Source organism: Dermacentor variabilis, chromosome 6 (genome assembly GCF_050947875.1).
Source record: "Dermacentor variabilis isolate Ectoservices chromosome 6, ASM5094787v1, whole genome shotgun sequence".
Lineage (NCBI taxonomy): Eukaryota > Metazoa > Arthropoda > Arachnida > Ixodida > Ixodidae > Dermacentor > Dermacentor variabilis.
Genome location: NC_134573.1, coordinates 63,498,981 through 63,513,883, shown reverse-complemented (window position 1 = coordinate 63,513,883; position 14,903 = coordinate 63,498,981).

The following is a 14,903-nucleotide window of genomic DNA, read 5'->3' as shown; positions in this document are numbered from 1 at the left end:
AACAAAATTTATCGGCTAGTGAACATGAGGTCCACGTCATGTAAATGTGGTTCATGGCGTTTGTCTGCGGGACACACCTTGCACGTATGTGGACCATGTTGTCCCAAACACCGGTAACATCGTGTTTATACCCGCTCGCACGGAGGTCAGCATCTTCCCTACAGCTGTCACCGCAGAAGCAGCAGCCTGGCACCCGAGAAAGGAGAAATCGCAGCCGCGAACTTCAGCCATCCTTGCTGCAAAGGGTTGTCGTCTGCTACTGCTCCCGCGTGTACTGTTGGAAGCATCCGCTAGGTGGCTTTCAGTGGCGCCTCTATAGGTGGTGCACGAGGCGTATACACCTACTTCTTCGTCCTTTAACTACTGTTCTATTCCTAACCAGCTCGCTCTCTTTCTACCGCCTTGCATGTATATGTACCTGATCCTGGTGTTAAATTTCTTTGTATAGTTTTCTTCCTGGACCTCCTGGTGGCCATTTTATTGCCGTCAGCCTTTATTGTTGCACTTTCTACACTGTTTCTACCTACCCCTACACCCTGAGGCTCAGTGGACCCCCTAAAAAAGCTACTGCCCGACCTGCCAGGCGCCAGCCGATCTCGGCTCCTAGCCTTCCATTAAAGTGGATGCCATCTCGTGTAAAGCCTCCGCCAAAGCCTGCTTTACGCACTTCTCTGTTTATGTCTGCCACTTCAAATCCTTTCTCCTGGCTTAGCTTTCTTATCTCACGATTAACAGCCACAACGCCCTTGGCAATTGCTCCGTTCCTTCCTTGCACCTCCGGCACTGCATACCACGATCTGGACTTGCTGTGCTATCGCCCTTAAATCGTCAACTCCCTCCGCTAATCTTTCCACTACTTTTGCGGTTTCACCATCCAGGATATCATTTAGCCCCGCCGCTACCTCTACCAAATTGCGCTCTGTAACATTCTCAGAAAGCTCGCTTTTTGTTTCTCTCAGTACTGCGTCCATTGTCCTGTCTGGGAACATCCCGACTGCTACCCGCTTATCACCCTTTGCACGCTCCATTATAGCACTTTTCCACCTCCTCATATTTGAATCACCACCGATAAGTACTAGGGCATTCTTTCCCTCCCTCCTAACGTCCAGGTTATGGTTATCATTGGCTATGAGCTCAGTCCTTGGGGTTAGCTTGTGCCCCTCCTCTCCTCGCGCTCGCTGGCGCCCCTGTGGCTGCAGCGTCGCCTCACTAGGGGCGTGTTGCGCTGCTTTACTATAACTACGCCGATTCACCGCGGCGAGCCGACTCCCGCTAGCTCTGGCTCCCTTCCTCCCACTTCGCCTGTAGGGTCTACCCTACTTTCTGTGCTTTTGCCACCGGCTTGGTGTCCCGACCCATCATTCCCCGGTGCCCGCGTCTCAAGCGCATCGAGCCGCCTATGCAGTTCTGCTCTCCTTTCCCTCTCTTCTCCAAGCTCGGCCACGGTTCTTACTAATCGCGCGGCCTGGACCGCTTCCACCTTGACCAACTCGTCGACTTTCGCCTGCAAAGCTACCCGCTTCTCCCGCTCCTCCCTCAGGTCTGCTTTCAGCTCCTCGAACTTCGCTGTCCAATTTCCTTCCAGTTTTTGGACTGCTTCCCTGACCCCTTCGCACAGCTGCACGTAAAGCTAGACCCCTCCGCGACTGCTAAGCTCTGGAAACTGGTCTCGTCGAGGGAGCACCAGCGCAGGCACTCGTCGCACTGGACTTGCTCCGCGTCCCCCGCGGCCTTCCCTTTCTTTGGTTTCATCGCTAGGCCTACGTCCTTAGGCTCAACGAGCAAGTCCGCCAAATCACTTCGAAGAGCTAGGTGAGATAGTTAAATAAGCCTATCAAATAGGTCCCGCCTAACACCTAGGCCTAACGAGGGAAACCGCCAGACCTAGACACTAGCGGGCACTAAAGCCCCTTGATAATTTGAAAGTAGCGAAACTCTCCTCCTCACGGCGCTTTCCTCCTCGATTCTCCTCACCCGCCGGCTTCGCACGGCGGCACGCTGTTCCTCCTGGGCTCCCGCGGACGGGCCGCAGGATTCTATGGAGGCGTGTTCTTTTGGGCCAGTTGCGCGCCCCACTGGGGTTCAAAATTTTGAGAAATGCTAATAACAGCATCGATAATGCTGAAGGCAACGTTTATGAGGAGGTTGGTTTTTTCTTAAAGCCGTACGAACGGGGTATACCGGTGTAAAGGGAGCTTTGGGGCGAGTTCTATACTCCAGACAATTTTTCTGCCACATGATCAGATGCTTTACTTCGTGCGTCTGATTTAGTATTGCTTGTGACACATCCCTTTGTGCGTGGTTTATTAATCGAAAGCCTTAGACCTCTGTTTCAAGGTCCCGTTGTGAGCTACAGAAAATGTCACGTGACCGAAGGAAGGCGGGAAGCGAACCAAAGCATGTGCAGCCGTGCATAGGAGATGATTAATGATTAGCAAAGTAATGATTGATTAGTGATTGGATTAAAATGAATTCGCGTGTATTAAGGAGCGTTAAGGTGGATTAAAGTTGATGAAAGCGGATTAAGGTGCATAAAGGAGGGCAAGGTGGGATTAAGGTCGATGAAGGTGGATGAAGGTGAGTTGAGGTGCATTAAGGACGATTACAGTGGATTAGGGTGGATTAAAGTGAATAAGGAAGCAGTAGGATTGATTGAGGAGGATTAAAGTGCATTAAAGAGGGTTAGAGTAGATTAAGGTCGATGAAGGTGGATTAAGGTGCATTAAGGACGACTCTCGTGGATTATGGTGGATTAAAGTGAATGAAGGAGGATTAAGGTCGATGAATGTGGATTCGGTGGATTAATGTGCATTGGGAGGATTATGGTAGACTAATCGGTCTTAATACTCAATGAACCCTAATTCGCCTAAGTCCACCCTAATCCACCTTAATGCTCCTTCATCCACCTTAATCAAGCTTAGTACTCCCAATCCACCTTAATACAACCAAATCAACGTACATCGCCCCTAATGCACCTTAGCCTACCATATACGGTCTTATTTCTCCTTTATCAATCCGCATCTGTCATAATCCACCTTAATCCTCCATCCACCTTAATCCTTATTCATACACCTTAATCCAACGTTATCCTGCCTAATAGTCCCAATTTACCTTAATACACCCTAATCCACCTCTATCGAGCCTAATCCAGCTCCATGGTCCTTAATCCACCTTAATCTACATTAATCCACCCTAATCGGTCTTAATCCTCCTTTATCAACTCTAATTCACCTTAATCCACATTAATGGACCTCATTCTTACTTTATCCACCTTAATCCTCCCTCATCTTAGTTCATGCACCCTATTCCACCCTAATCGGTCCTAATACCCTTTCATCAACCCTTCACCGTAATCCACCATAATCTGCCTTAATCTTCCTCCACCCACCTTAATCTTTATTCATGCATCTTAATCCTTCTTAACGCACTCTAATCCACCTTAATCTTCTTTAATACACTCTAAGCAACATTAATCCTCCCTAATCCATCTTATGTCAATCACTAATGACTCATTAATTAACTTGGTAATCATTCTCTTATACAGGGGTGGACATGATTTGCGTCACCTCTGACCTTCCTTGGGTCACGTGATACTCCCATTTTACATCATCATCATCAGCCTGGTTACGCCCACTGCAGGGCAAAGGCCTCTCCCATATTTCTCCAACAGCCCCGGCCATGTACTAATTGTGGCCATGCCGTCCCTGCAAACTTCTTAATCTCATCCGCCCGCCTAACTTTCTGCCGCCCCCTGCTACGCTTCCCTTCCCTTGGAATCCAGACCGTAACCCTTAATGACCATCGGTTATCTTCCCTCCTCATTACATGTCCTGCCCATGCCCATTTCTTTTTCTTGATTTCAACTAAGATGTCATTAACTCGCGTTTGTTCCCTCACCCAATCTGCTCTTTTCTTATCCCTTAACGTTACACCTATCATTCTTCTTTCCATAGCTCGTTGCGTCGTCCTCAATTTGAGTAGAACCCTTTTCGTAAGCCTCCATGTTTCTGCCCCGTAGGTGAGTACTGGTAAGACACAGCTATTGTACACTTTTCTCTTGAGGGATAATGGCAACCTGCTGTTCATGATCTGAGAATGCCTGCCAAACGCAGCCCAGCCCATTCTTATTCTTCTGATTATTTCCGTCTCATGATCCGGATCCGCAGTCACTACCTGCCCAAAGTAGATGTATTCCCTTACGACTTCCAGTGCCTCGCTGCCTATTGTAAATTGCTGTTCTCTTCCGAGACTGTTAAACATTACTTTAGTTTTCTGCAGATTAATTTTTAGACCCATTCTTCTGCTTTGCCTCTCCAGGTCAGTGAGCATGCATTGCAGTTGGTCCCCTGAGTTACTAAGTAAGGCAATATCATCAGCGAATCGCAAGTTACTAAGGTATTCTCCATTAACTTTTATCCCCATTTCTTCCCGATCCAGGTCTCTGAATACCTCCTGTAAACATGCTGTGAATAGCATTGGAGAGATCGCATCTCCCTGCCTGGCGCCTTTCTTTATTGGGATTTTGTTGCTTTCTTTATGGAGGACTATGGTGGCTGTGGAGCCGCTATAGATATCTTTTAGTATTTTTACATACGGCTCGTCTACACCCTGATTCCGTAATGCCTCCATGACTGCTGAGGTTTCGACTGAATCAAGCGCTTTTTCGTAATCAATGTAGGCTATATATAATGGTTGGTTATATACCGCACATTTCTCTATCATCTGATTGATAGTGTGAATATGGTCTATTGTTGAGTAGCCTTTAAGGAATCCTGCCTGGTCCTTTGCTTGGCAGAAGTCTAAGGTGTTCCTGATTCTATTTGCGATTACCTTAGTAAATAGTTTGTAGGCAACGGACAGTAAGCTGATCGGTCTATAATTTTTCAAGTCTTTGGCATCCCCTTTCTTATGGATTAGACTTATGTTAGCGTTTTTCCAAGATTCCGGTACGCTCGACGTCATGAGTATAGTGAACTAGAATATATTCTAGTGGCGCGAACGGCGACGCCCAGGCACGCCGTTTCGCACTGACGCCGCGAGGTGGCGCCACTGCAACCTTTTCTAGCAAAGGTTTCAATGCATTCCGGCTATTATCTGGCATATACCGATGTTTCTGTGCGCTTATTTAGTACGAAACGGCGATTCCTTCCTTATGGAGATTTATTTGGAGCTGCACCTACGTTAGAACGCGTTAAATTCGAAATTGAGCTTGCCTTCACGGCTGCACTAGCTGCGGAAGTGCTCACCCCTTGTAATTTACTGGCGTTAGCTGCGGCTGATATCGGACGAGTGATCGCACACTACAAAGCATCCTGGCCACGGCAGGTGCTACAGGCCGTGCATTCTGTCCAGCCGTGCAGGACCCGCTTTCTTAGAGGGCAAACTCAAGTATCAGCGAGAAACTGGCGGCGCGCGGTTCCTTAGAGTGGCCGGCTGACAGGCGCGCGGGTTTTCGCTTTTCTCGTTAGCCGCGCGCGTCGGTTCAAGTACCATTTTTTTCTCCTTTTTTGGAAATAAAGCCTATTATTGTAGTATGAAATTCGGCATTTTCAGACCAGCATCCGCAAATTCTTCATTAAGCAGGATACCTGCATATTGTTAGGCAGCTTCGCAATTGCAAAGCTGCTCTTGAGAGCAGCTTTGAGATGTTACGTTTTTTTTTAGACAGGTAGTGATCACAAACAAAACGTACGTTTTCGGACCTAGCCACCCGGGGATTTTTAGTGGTGTCATATCAGTGCGCTCTTTTCAAGGAACATCTGTTATAGACCATTTCTACAAGCTACGCACCAACATTATTTTCATTTGTGATGATCATGCACAACATGCAAAAAATACGAGGAGGGCAATAAAGTTGTGTTTAAGCACACGGCAAGGTTTCACGCCGGCAAATTTTATTAGCATCGCACAAAAGGCAAGAACAACAAGGCAAGACCCAACGTTATCAGTTAACAATGCTTCAATTTCTTTTTCTAGAGTGAAACTAAAGATCGCATGATCTAAGAGCATCTACTCAACTTCAGGTGCTTTGAAGCCTGACGCCTCTTGTCATTGCTTTGATTAATACTCTTTGTGAAAAAGTGCATGCGAGTGGTTACGTAGAAAGCAGTCATTTCTGCTGCAACATTTTGACAGTGGTCCGCGCACCCAAGGCTGTAATTTCGCTTAGCTGTTAATGTACTCAGCACATCCAAAATGCTGTCTGAATGCAGCTCGTTTAAGCTGAAACATGCTGTAAAGGCATTCTCAAGGTCAGCCACAAACTGATACAGCACACTTGCAGGGTACAAAAGGCCCCCGTTGTCCTTAAGGAGAGTGAATTCAGCTAAATTTAATACCTCCGACTTTTCTTTGCTAATCAATAGGAGATTGAGGCATTCCTCACATTTAGTCCTGAGGATACATTTTCTGGCTACATAGCCAGCCATATAAAATATAAGTCTGCTGTCGCTTGATGCCACAGCACACGATGTATGGTCGGACTCTGCACTGAGCATTAAAGTATCTGCAGCATCAATATTGCCCACATCGTACATAAATCGGCACCAGTACTCAGGGGAAACTTCTAAACTACGAAGTGCACCACTCGTGAACGCTTCAGTTCCCGATGAGTCCACAATTTCATTGTCGTCGTTCGCTGCGCTACTGACAGAATCCTGGCGCTTCTTCTTATTTGTTGACACGCTTGCTGGAGCTGGTCTTTTCCGCTGAGTCCTTGCTCTCACGGGCTTCACGGAAAGATAGGCCGGGCAACCAGGCAAGAGCGTAGGCACCGCGTCAGGTGCCAGCGATGGCTTACCGCGTGGAATCCGCACTTGGCTGCCGTTGATCACATGAACGTAGTCGCGCAAAATGAAATGCGGCTCAAAGTGGTGCTCACATACCGCAGCGGTTTCTGTGAGAGGCTTGTCCTGTCTTCGCAAACTCCGCTCCCACTTTTTTCGATGCTCCTCGTCCCTCGGAGCAGCAAACAAAGATGCTTTGGGAGCACCCGGATAGCCGCTTCGGCATCCCGGAGCAAAACCGTGAGAGTCCGTCTTTCTCTTTGCCACCCGCCGTGGTTGCTCAGTGGCTATGGTGTTGGGCTGCTGAGCACGAGGTCGCGGGATCGAATCCCGGCCACGGCGGCCGCATTTCGATGGGGGCGAAATGCGAAAACACCCGTGTGCTTAGATTTAGGTGCACGTTAAAGAACCCCAGGTGGTCAAAATTTCCGGAGTCCTCCACTACGGCGTGCCTCATAATCAGAAAGTGGTTTTGGCACGTAAAACCCCAAATATTATTATTATTTCTCTTTGCCATTGCGTACTTCACATGGTGCTTTCGAAGAGATATAAGACGTCTTTGTTGGTGCTACGCGAAACACACGTGAAATTTCAAGGCCACAAGCAGAAAAACGTGCGCAACGTACCGAACGCAAAGCCGCAAAGACTTCGACCGACGCGCGCGCAGTCCTAGGATGGATGGATGGATGGATGTTATGAGCGTCCCCTTTGGAACGGGGCGGTGGCTTGCGCCACCAAGCTCTTGCTACTATGCTGCCTAATATCCTACCTAGATTCACAAATGAAAAAAAAACCACTATGAACTACCACGTCCAAATTTTCTGATACCCTATTGCGAACTGTGCTTTTGTACGTCTCCGTCTTTTGTCGTTTCCCTACTTTTCTTCCACCAATCCTCCAATCGCCGCTATACTGATGTCTATTGCGGATCTGTTTGCTTTACCACTGCTCCCGCTGAACCCAAGGGCTTCAAGGAGGCCAGTGGTGCCTAAATCGACCGCTGGATAGACGTCTTCACATTCTAATAAAATATGCTCCGTCGTTTCCCTAGCTTTACCGCAGCAAGCACATGCTTCTTCTTCCTTCTTATATCTCGCTTTATAGGTGCGTGTTCTAAGGCATCCCGATCTCGCTTCGAAAAGTAATGAGCTTCCCTTTGAGTTATCATAAATGGTTTCTTTCCTAATTTCGTTTTTTCCCCTTAAGTAGTTACTCATGGCAGGTTTCTTTTCCATTGCCGCCACCCATGAGATTAATTCAGCCTCTCTGACTTTCCGCTTGACCTTCTTTGTTGCTGTGTTGCCCACCCCACAGGCCGCATACTTGCTGGTAAGCTTCCTAGTTCTTTTCCTCCACTGTGAATCAATGTTTTGCCTGTACAGATACCTGAACACTCTCCCAGCCCATTTACTTTCCTCCATATTCCTCAGCCGTTCTTCATACTCAATTTTACTGCGAGCTTCCCTCACTTCAAAACTAGTCCAGCCCATATCCCCTTGCACAGCTTCATTTGTAGTCTTCCCGTGAGCGCCCAATGCGAGGCGACCCACTGACCTTTGGTTCCCGTCGAGTCCTGATTGTACCCCTGATTTAAAGCAAACAACCGCATTTCCAAAAGTAAGTCCTGGAACCATTACCCCTTTCCACATACCTCGGAGGACCTCGTACCTATTGTATCCCCATAGCGCTCTGTGCTTCATTATGGCTGCATTTCTCTTCCCCTTGACTGTTATGGTTTTTTCCTGTGTTTCCATATATCCGTTGCCTTCGTTTATCCATATACCAAGGTATTTATATTCTGTTACCCGAGGTATTTCTTGGCCCTGTATCTCCACTGTCTGTTCACTGTTTTCATTGAATACAATAACACCTGATTTTCTAACACTAAATTTCAAACCTAAATTGTTGCCTTCCTGTCCACAGATATTAGCCAGACGTTGCAAATCACTTTGCTTGTTTGCGAGCAACACGATGTCGTCCGCATAAAATAAACCTGGGAGTTGCTGCTCTATTACTGTACCTGCCTGTTTGTATGAGAGATTAAACCCGATATTACTTCCTTCTAGCGCCCTCTCCATCCTCACCATGTACATCATAAACAGCAGCGGGAATAAAGGGCACCCCTGCCTCAGTCCCTTGTTGATATGAACTTTCTCCGCGCTCCTCATCCCCTCCCATTCAACGCAAACAGTATTTTCTAGGTAAATCTCTCTCAAAAGCTGTATAAAATCGTTACCTAAGCCTTCCCCTTCCAGAATATCCCACAAAATGCTGCGGTCTACGTTGTCGTATGCTCCTGTAATGTCCAAAAAGGCCACATACTACGGTCTGCTTTCTGCTTTTGATATTTCAATACACTGAGTAAGAACAAACAAGTTATCATCCAAACGCCTACCTATTCTAAAGCCATTCTGAAGCTCTCCCAAAATGCCATTATTTTCTGCCCATGCTTGAAGCTTTAATTTGATTGCCTGCATTGCTAGCCTGTATATTACCGATGTAATGGTCAACGGTCTATACGAGTGAATTCTCTCTTTCTCCCCCTTACCTTTATAAATTAAATTCATTCTACTTTGTCGCCAACTGTCTGGTATTCGTCTATCTTTTAAAGTTTTTTCAACTGCTTTCACGAGAGCTTCCTTACTTTTTGGTCCCAGTTCATTTATCAGCCTAACGGGAACCTCGTCTAGCCCTGTGGCTGTGCGCTTAGGAATTTTCTCTTCCGCTTTCTTCCAGTTTAAATTTGTAAGCTCTAGCTCCTTTCCCCCTTGGGTCTCTTTCATGCTCTTTTTTTCTTCAAATACAACCTTGTCCTTGCCTTGGAAAGATTCGGCTGTTACTTTTTGGATGTAATTTATTGCTGCTTCTCCTTCCATGCAGTCTGTTTTCATCTTCGTCTAGGATATGTTGTTGTATTGTTGTTGCCTTCCTGCCTAATAATTTTATGTGATTCCAAAATATTCTAGGTGCGGCCTTCTTTTTCTCACGTATTTCTGACAACCAACGTTCACTTTCACCTTTTAATTTTGCTTGCACCAGTATTTGAACCATAGACTTTTTCTCCCGGTATATTTCCCATTTACTGGTTACTTCATCCTGTGGCAACTGCGCCTTCTTTGCCTGCCTGTGCTCTCGAGATGCTTTCTGTCGTTCGGCGATGGCTTCTCGTATCTCCTTGTTCCACCAGCTTTTCGGTTTCTTTTTTCCTTTCCAACGAACATGTTGTTTCTCTTTCCGTGTTTCTGTCGTTATTACACTTAGAAGCTCACCATATTCCCACCCTTACTTGGCGACTTGCCAATTTCTTCCTCCACTCTAGTGACTATATTTGCTATTTGTTCAGCGTTCAAATTTGGACTGGCCATTTTGCTTTCGTTGCTCTCTTTCCCAACTACATATCCCATTTTCAAAATGATGCGTTTATGGTCACTCCCTATGCTGCTAAACCCTTCCTCATCGATGACCATTTCTCTCAACTTATCATGAATTCCTTCTGTCATCAGACAGTAATCAATGGTCGATTGCCGGTTTCCCACTTCCCACGTGATCTGTCCTTCACACTTAGGCCCTGTATTCACGATCACGAGGTTATGTTGCTCGCAAAGGTCTAGCATTGACTTCCCGTTATTGTCGGTATAGCCATCTAAATCCTGTATGTGGGCATTCATGTCACCTAATAGGACTATCTCAGCCCCATTCCCGAAACCCCTAATATCAGCGCTTATGCATTCCACTAACTCTTTATTCTTCTCTGTGCAATTTATTCCGGTCCACAAATACGCAACTCCAAGCCAAGTTTCTTTCCCACTCATAGTACCTGATAACCAAAGATGCTCTTGACATTGTGAATTTACTCTTTTCCATTTGGCTCCCTGATGGATGAGCATTCCGACTCCCCCTCCCTTTCTTTCCGACTTAGTTCTGTTGCACCCTTCCCATACATAATTCTCAATAACTGGCGGCTCTTCTGAGTCTCTAAGGTGCGTTTCTGTAACCGCATACACCCCTATTTGTTCTCTATGTAACTGCTCCTCAATCTCTGCCCACTTTTCCTTTCTTCTGCCGCCCTGCATGTTTATGTAGCCTATTGCATGGCGAGCTCTTGTTCTTGCTTTCCTCCTTTTCCTGTTATCGACGGCGATGCTCTTCTGATGTTCCCCTAGGGGACCTTCTTTATTACTACCTAATCTGACCTCCTGAGCGCCCGCGGGCCCCCTAAAAAAGCAACAGCGCGACCCCCAAGTCGCCAGCCCACTTCTCGTGCTAGCCTGTAATTGAAGTGGATCCCATCTCGTTTAAAACCACCACAACTTCTCACTTCCCTGTTTACTTCGACAACCTCGAAGCCTTTCTCTCGGCTCATTTTCCATATTGCCTCATTGGCAGCCATTACGGCTCTTTGTACGTGACTGTCACGCACAGGCACCTCCGGCACCGTGCAAACCACGATCTGCACCTGAGGGGATAGCTCGCGCAAGTCGTCCACCTCCTTCGCCAAGCGCTGGGCTAGTCCTGGCCCTTTCCTGTTCAGGACGTCATTTAGCCCACCTGCTACTACGACAAGGTTGCGCACGTGGGCATTTTCCGTGAGCTTTTCTTTTGCTCGCTCCATGACAGAACCCAGTGTCTGCCCTGGAAATGTCCCTACCGCCACTCTTTTGTCGCCTTTCACACTCTCCACAATTGCTTTTGAGCACCCAGCCACGTTTGAGTCGCCAGCGATAATCACCCTTTCACTCTCTCCTACCTCTCCCTGCTTCCCGGCTTCCTGTGGCTGCAGCGTCGCCTCACTCGGGGCGTGTTGCGCTGCTTCGCTATAGCTACGCCGATTCACCGGCGGCGAGCTGGCGACCGCTTGCTTTGGCTCCCTGCCTCCCACTTCGCCCTCGCTTTGGTGTCCTGACCCGACATTATCCGCTGCCCGAGTCTCAAGAGCGTCGAGCCGCCTTTGCAGTTCGGCGCTCCTTTCTTTCGCCTCCCCAAGCTCCCCTAGGATGGATGGATGGATGGATGATTGTGGCTCAACCCTTTGAATCGGGCGGCGGCGGCGCGCGCCACCTAGCCTTTAATGGTTCTATATGCATGCATACCTATGTATTTACTCCTTTACTTTTGCGTTGATATTGTCCACCAATCAGATAGCCTCCGTTTAGTTACTTCTACCTGTTCAAAGTCTATTCTACTTTCACTGTCTTTAAAACCCAAGGCTTTGAATAGTTCCCCGTTAGATTCAACTGCAGGGTGAAGTTGTTTACAAGCAAGTATCAGGTGTTCCGCCGTTTCCTCCTCCTCTCTACACGCCTCGCACACCAAATCTATCTCCTGGTATCTGGCTCGGTACGTTTTAGTCCTCAGTACACCCGTCCTGGCTTCGAACAACAATGAGCTTCCCTTAGAGTTATCGTAAATATTTTCTTTGGCTATTTCTTGCTTAAACGTCCTGTATGTCTCCAATGCCGATTTGGTTTGCATCTCTGTACTCCACATACCCCTCTCTGCCTCCTTAACCTTTCTCTTGACAGATGATTCCTTACTTGTTCCCCCGCTACTTCCCAAGTATTTGCTTGTCAATTTTCTAGTTCGCTTCCTCCACCTCGTGTCAACATTCCTCGTGTATAAGTAACTGAAAACCTTCCTAGCCCACCGAATTTCCCCCATTTTTCTCAATCGCTCCTCAAATGCTATCTTGCTACTAGCCTCTCTGCCCTCGAAAGAAGACCATCCCAGATCCCCCTGCACTCCAAGATTTGGTGTCTTGCCATGTGCTCCCAGAGCGAGCCTACCCACACCACGTTGCCTAATTTCCAACTGTTGCCGGGTCTCTGTTCTAATACATAGAACTGCATTGGCAAAAGTCAGGCCTGGTACCATTACCCCCTTCCATATCCCTCGTACTACCTCGTACCTATTGTAGTTCCACAGTGCCCTACTCTTCATAATCGCTGCACTTCTGTTACCTTTAGTCGTTAGATATTTTTCGTACTCTGTCAGATACTCAATGCCGTTATTTATCCACACCCCAAGGTACTTGTATTTATCGACTATCTCCAGCGTGGCCTCCTGTATCTTATGCTCGCCGCAACTGTTATCATTAAAAATCATGACTGCTGATTTTTCTTTGCTAAACTTCAAGCCTAACCTGTCTCCTTCTGTACCACATATGTCCATTAATTCCTGCAGATCTTCTGCATTGTCAGCCATTAATACAATATCATCCGCGTACATCAGTCCTGGTAATGACTGTTCAATCAATTTTCCTTGCTTGAGAAATGATAGGTTGAAGCCGAGTCCGCTTTGCTGTATTTTGGCCTCTAGACCTTGTAGGTACAGCATAAACATCAGAGGTGACAATGGGCACCCCTGCCTAAGCCCCCGCCGAATCATCACAGGCTCCGAAACCTGCTTTTCCCATTGTATAATCACCCGGTTACGTTCATAGATATCTTTTAAGAAATTGGTTACTCCATCTCGCACTCCTAAAGTTTCCAGAATGCCCCACAAGCCCTCTTGAAGTACACTGTCATAGGCTCCCTTGATGTCCAAAAAAGCCAGCCATAGGGGTCTGTGTTCCTTTTCAGCTATTTCAATGCACTGTGTTAGCGAGAACAGATTGTCTTCTAGCCTCCTATGCTTCCGGAACCCATTTTGTAGCTCTCCAAGTACCCCCTCGTTCTCTACCCATGCCTGCAGTCTGTCCTTTATAATCTGCATAACCACCCTGTAAACCACTGACGTCACTGTTATAGGCCGGTAGTTATTTATGTCAGCTTTGTCCCCCTTTCCCTTATATATCATCCTCATCCTACTTAGCCTCCATTCGTCAGGTACTTTACCATCCACTAGCATTTTGCTCACCACCTCCCTCAATGCTTTCTTAGATTTCGGGCCCAATTTCTTTATTAACATAATTGGAATACCATCGGGGCCTGCCGATGTGCTACTTGGTACCCTCTTCATCGCCCTTTCCCACTCTTTTTGTCCAAGCGAAAGCAGTGGGTTGACCGGGCTATCCCTTTCCGACGTACTGCATGTACCATTTGTCTGTTTTGTAAATTTTTCCCTCATCATGGTTCCTATATGCTCCATTGCCGCCTCTCCTTCTAACCGAGTACCTTGAGCTGTTACTATATACCTCTGCTCTAGGCTTGTCCTATTACCCAAGGAGTTCAGATGTTGCCAGAATTTTCTAGCTGCCTGTTTATCTTTTTTATTGCTTATTTTTGACAGCCATTGGGACCCTTTTGTCTTGATTTTCTCGTTGATCAAATAGGATGCTTCCCTTTTGCATTTTATGTAGTTTACCCATTTCCTCTCTACTTCTGCTTCAGGTTCTCCCTTACTTTTGGAATACCTGTGTTCCCTGGAGGCTTCCTGACGTTTCTTTATGGCCTTCTTAACTTCTTCATCCCACCAGCTCTTGAGTTTTCGTATCCCTTGCCTTGTTTTCCTGACTCGCGCCTTACCTAGCTCACGCTCAAATAGTCTCATTAACTTTGGGTAAGTCCAATCAGTTTCAGTACTCTCTGATATTTCCTCTTCAATTTGTTTGGCCGCTATTTCCACTTCGTCTTCTGAGTAAAAAATCACATCTGGCGTTTCCTCACGCGTCGTTCGTGCTTTAGTTTCCCTCTTAAAACTCAACTTGATACGTTTGTGGTCGCTACCTATACTTCTGGAGCCCTGTTCATCTATAATCATGGCTCCTAATCTATCGTACATCCTATGTGACATCAACGCATAATCTATTGTCGAGTGTCGACCCCCTACCTCCCATGTTATGATCCCGTCACACTTTTCAGTAGAGTTACAGACAACTAAGTTAAGCCTCTCACACATATCCAGCAGCATGTTACCTGTGGAGTCTGTGTACCCATCCATATCTTCGACATGCGCATTCATGTCTCCTAATACAATTACTTCACATCCTTTTCCTAGCTCATTGATTTCCGCTGCTATACAGTCCAACATTTTTTTGTTTTCCTCTTTAGCATTTGATCCTGTCCAAAGGTATACAAAGCCCAGAAGTGTTTTCGCCCCTGCTACTTTTCCTTCTAGCCATAAATGCTCCTTGCATTCCTGTTTGACCCTTTGCCAATTTGTATTTTTATGAATGAATGC